General features: G+C 43.0%; 1 long non-coding RNA gene across 1 annotated transcript; it reads left to right on the top strand.

Moving 5' to 3' along the window:
- On the top strand, positions 1-556 carry LOC118947102. The gene is made up of 2 exons (XR_005041760.1): positions 1-64; positions 131-556. It is a non-coding gene; the product is annotated as an uncharacterized LOC118947102 (long non-coding RNA).
- Positions 557-5,658: the final 5,102 nt, after the last annotated feature.

Below are 5,658 nucleotides of genomic sequence, written 5' to 3' on the forward strand. Positions count from 1 at the left end.
AGACAGGTAAAACCCTGTGGTTACTACTCAGACAGGTAAAACCCTGTGGTTACTACTCAGACAGGTAAAACCCTGTGGTTACTGCTTGGCTGTGTTGAGGAAGTTAATCAGTAAAGGACTACTCAGACAGGTAAAACCCTGTGGTTACTACTCAGACAGGTAAAACCCTGTGGTTACTACTCAGACAGGTAAAACCCTGTGGTTACTGCTCAGACAGGTAAAACCCTGTGGTTACTGCTCAGACAGGTAAAACCCTGTGGTTACTACTCAGACAGGTAAAACCCTGTGGTTACTGCTCAGACAGGTAAAACCCTGTGGTTACTGCTTGGCTGTGTTGAGGAAGTTAATCAGTAAAGGACTACTCAGACAGGTAAAACCCTGTGGTTACCACTCAGACAGGTAAAACCCTGCGGTTACTACTCAGACAGGTAAAACCCTGTGGTTACTACTCAGACAGGTTAAACCCTGTGGTTACTACTCAGACAGGTAAAACCCTGTGGTTACTACTCAGACAGGTAAAACCCTGTGGTTACTACTCAGACAGGTAAAACCCTGTGGTTACTGCTTGGCTGTGTTGAGGAAGTGAATCAGTAAAGGACTACTCAGACAGGTAAAACCCTGTGGTTACTATTCAGACAGGTAAAACCCTGTGGTTACTGCTCAGACAGGTAAAACCCTGTGGTTACTGCTTGGCTGTGTTGAGGAAGTGAATCAGTAAAGGACTACTCAGACAGGTAAAGCCCTGTGGTTACTACTCAGACAGGTAAAACCCTGTTGTTACTACTCAGACAGGTAAAACCCTGAGGTGTGTAAAAGTTCTCTGCTGTTGGTGCTGAAGGGGTCAATTCTCCCGGACCGTCACTTGACTGTGACCTGGCAGGGAGGACGCACCCAGTCCCACACTACTTCTCCCGGACGTCACTTGACTGTGACCTGGTAGGGAGGAGGCACCCAGTCCCACACTACTTCTCCCGGACCGTCACTTGACTGTGACCTGGTAGGGAGGTCGCACCCAGTCCCACACTACTTCTCCCGGACCGTCACTTGACTGTGACCTGGTAGAGAGGACGCACCCAGTCCCACACTACTTCTCCCGGACCGTCACTTGACTGTGACCTGGCAGGGAGGACACACCCAGTCCCACACTACTTCTCCCGGACCGTCACTTGACTGTGACATGGTAGGGAGGACGCACCCAGTCCCACAGTACTTCTCCCGGACCGTCACTTGACTGTGACCTGGTAGGGAGGACGCACCCAGTCCCACACTAAAGGAGGCAAGTGTGAATGGTACATAAATAACCATTGAACTAATATAATACTAGAAGTTTGAACAGTCAGGATAAATTAAAAATACATGAACATTACTAAATAAAATGGTAATAAATGTCATGACGATATCAGCGATTGACCAGTAAGACCATTAAACATTACATACTGTGCTGCAAGGTAGAATAATATACAGTACAGAGAAACATACAAGTAATAACACATGAAGTAAGCAGATACTCAATAAGAGAGAACAATTATAAAAACCTAGAGACAGGGGTAATAACCAATAACCAATAGTGCAATAATCAGAGAAAGAAAAGTAATGTGGATATCAATAGGAGGGAACAGCGTGGGGTCAAGACATCCAGGACTTAACGGACTGTTAGGAAGGTTTGGCCCTGGACCAAGAGGGAGAAATATAACAACAAGAGAAACAGAGAGGTTTTAATAAAGTGAAGAGCACAATAAAACGAAACTAGGGAGCAAAATAAATAGGAATATCGCAGGAAGTTAAAGGAATAAACAGACAAATAAACCTGGAAACAAGAATATCAGTAACGTTAGAACAAATAAGGAAGTTAATAAATGAAAGAGCAGCAATAATAAAAATATAACCTGTCAGTAGACTAATATTAAAGACAATACTAGTAACTAGCAGACCTAACACAGGAAAAGGAATACAACTGAGACTGATGGTAGGAAGACCACAAATACAGGCTGCAAAAATGAGTAAAACAGCAGAATAAATTCTGGGCGCCAGGCGTCCCCTATGTAAGGAAGAACTAATAGAAATGTTTAGAAATGGGAAAACGCAGCAGGAAAATGGACACTAAATGGTCAGAGGAGGGAACATTTGATGTCTCAATATGTGAGGAAATGGAAACTCTAATAAAAACACATAAAACAAGTGACACAGGAAAGAAAAGGATCAATAAAAGAGAACACGAGGTGCTAAACATGTTCAAAGCAGAAGGATTGTTGGAAAGTATAAAGAAAACTGGAGGAATGTTGAAGAAAGAATGAAAAGTCAGACAGGAAGAAGGTGGAATGGTTGGCAGAACTTCCACCATGCACCAGTGGGTAAAACCCCCACCATGCACCAGTGGGTAAAACCTCCACCATACACCAGTGGGTAAAACCTCCACCATACACCAGTGGGTAAAACCCCCACCATGCACCAGTGGGTAAAACCCCCACCATGCACCAGTGGGTAAAACCTCCACCATACACCAGTGGGTAAAACCTCCACCATACACCAGTGGGTAAAACCTCCACCATACACCAGTGGGTAAAACCACCATACACCAGTGGGTAAAACCCCCACCATACACCAGTGGGTAAAACCCCCACCATACACCAGTGGGTAAAAGCTCCACCATACACCAGTGGGTAAAACCTCCACCATACACCAGTGGGTAAAACCCCCACCATACACCAGTGGGTAAAACCCCCACCATGCACCAGTGGGTAAAACCTCCTGGTGTCCAGAGTGGTGTAAATAAAGAGAGAAACAAAGGTGGAAGATGAGAAGGAGACTCCCTCTGTGGCCTCTCAGGTAAAAGAAAATTACCTGGAAAGGACAGGGGAGACTGAGCAATGTGCAGGAAGGAACCCAGAAAAGTTGAACTGTTATGAAAGATTATGTGAAAACAGGAAGACAAGTGTGAATGATTTGGTAACATGGGTTATTAATAATAGTGATATTTAAGGTGCAATACTGGAATAAGACATTAAGTCATCCATATTCTCCACTAATACATTTTCAAACTTTATAGTTTAGTTTCTAATACTAGGTATTAAGTGTTGTGACCAATGAATTATTATCCGGGGAAGTGGGTAGCGCTGCCTTGGAAAATAGTTAATAGAAGGTGTGTATTATTTAAAGAAGGGAAAGGTTTGGGAATAATAACGACCCCGTTTCTCCCTGTAAGATGGAGGATTTTAATAAAGCCATGGAGTCGCTGAAAGAAGCGCGAGAGCTTTCTACCAATTCTTCTGGAATATGGGGAATTAATAGATGTACTTAGCTACAAAGAGACTGGGTATGTGAGGACATTGATATAATTAATATATGTACTTAGCTACAAAGAGACTGGGTATGTGAGGACATTGATATAATTAATATATGTACTTAGCTACAAAGAGACTGGGTATGTGAGGACATTGATATAATTAATATATGTACTTAGCTACAAAGAGACTGGGTATGTGAGGACATTGATATAATTAATAGATGTACTTAGCTACAAAAAGACTGGGTATGTGAAGACATTGATATAATTAATAGATGTACTTAGCTACAAAGAGACTGGGTATGTGAGGACATTGATATAATTAATAGATGTACTTAGCTACAAAGAGACTGGGTATGTGAGGACATTGATATAATTTGTATTTCGGCTTTGATGGCAGGTTTGAAACCTATGATCAAAACGACAATTGTGGTGGCTGTGGATAAAATAGTGCAAGATGTTTTGAGAGTGGAATATAACTCCGCCCACTTCACAGACGTGTGAGGGGTTAATAGGGCCACAGGAAAGTCACTAACTATAGTTTCAATGGCCAAGGTAAACCACAGAAATGTAGTGTAAAAACCCCACAGTGTAGGGAGACAGAGTCCTGTTTTAGGGGTGGGGCTATTTGTCATTGGAGAAGGGAGAGTAAAGACATCACAGCGTAGGGAGACAGAGTCCTGTTTTAGGGGTGGGGCTATTTGGTCATTGGAGAAGGGAGTGTAAAGACATCACAGCGTAGGGAGACAGAGTCCTGTTTTAGGGGTGGGGCTATTTGGTCTTGTAGAAGGGAGTGTATAGACATCACAGCGTAGGGAGACAGAGTCCTGTTTTAGGGGTGGGGCTATTTGGTCATTGGAGAAGGGAGTGTATAGACATCACAGCGTAGGGAGACAGAGTCCTGTTTTAGGGGTGGGGCTATTTGGTCATTGGAGAAGGGAGTGTAAAGTGGGACTGGAACCTGCTGCATTCGAAGGAAATGCCGCTATACATGCGTTTGCATCTTTTTCAAAAGAGCAACAAAAAATCATTTTGAGAGCAGCAGGAGAGGAAATGTCACATATCGGTGTATTTCCTCGGTTCGATTGATAGTGGTTCATAGAGGTTACAGATTCTATGTGAAGGATGTTGTATGATATCACTTCTTACCCAACGTTTTAGTAGAGGCCAGGAAACACAGGAAAACTTATTTTGGGATGAAGAATCTAGGTGAAATGCCAGGGGAAGGGATTCTAAAGGGAATACATTTAAATTATATGGCCAAACACTCCTTGTTAACTCAGAAAGCCTTAGTTTTTTTTTTGATCTCATGAGATGTTGTATGTGGTTTGATTCCGAAATTGATTTAAATTAGATGTGATTTTACTCTGATATAGATTTACATTTGATGTGGTTTTATTCTGAAATAGATTTACGTTTGATGTGGGTTTTACTCTGAAATAGATTTCTAGAATGTAGGAAAGGGGTGGAGGGGTAACGAGGAATTAGCAAAGGGGTTACTAAACCTAAAATGAGGTGGACATGTTTTCAGTTAGTTCCTGAACATTGTGGTGGTTATGGAGAATAGGACTGAATAAAACATACGTGATGAGAGTAAAGACAGTGGATTTACAATTATCATGTTTGGTTTATAATTAATACATTTAATGATGAGAGTAAAGACAGTGGATTTACAATTATGTTTGGTTTATAATTAATACATTTAATGATGAGAGTAAGGACAGTGGATTTACAATTATCATGTTTAGTTTATTCAAATTAGTTTATTTTTGATTTAACATGTTTTTGAATCACGTTATGAATCATGTCCAGTTGGAGACTGGAGCACACTGCAGTCCCTTTCAGGTCCATAGGGTTTTACTGCCCCCTGCTGGAGACTGGAGCACACTGCAGTCCCTTTCAGGTCCATATGGTTTTACTGCCCCCTGCTGGAGACTGGAACACACTGCAGTCCCTTTCAGGCCCATAGGGTTTTACTGTCCCCTGCTGGAGACTGGAACACACTGCAGTCCCTTTCAGGTCCATGGGGTTTTACTGCCCCCTGTTGGAGACTGGAGCACACTGCAGTCCCTTTCAGGTCCATAGGGTTTTACTGCCCCCTGCTGGAGACTGGAACACACTGCAGTCCCTTTCATGTCCATAGGGTTTTACTGCCCCCTGCTGGAGACTGGAGCACACTGCAGTCCCTTTCAGGTCCATAGGGTTTTACTGCCCCCTGCTGGAGACTGGAACACACTGCAGTCCCTTTCAGGCCCATAGGGTTTTACTGTCCCCTGCTGGAGACTGGAACACACTGCAGTCCCTTTCAGGTCCATAGGGATTTACTGCCCCTTGCTGTGACGGATCCAACAAATATCCCCAGGTCCCATCTCATC

The sequence above is a fragment of the Oncorhynchus mykiss genome, unplaced genomic scaffold, assembly GCF_013265735.2.
Source record: "Oncorhynchus mykiss isolate Arlee unplaced genomic scaffold, USDA_OmykA_1.1 un_scaffold_121, whole genome shotgun sequence".
NCBI classification, from domain to species: Eukaryota; Metazoa; Chordata; class Actinopteri; order Salmoniformes; family Salmonidae; genus Oncorhynchus; species Oncorhynchus mykiss.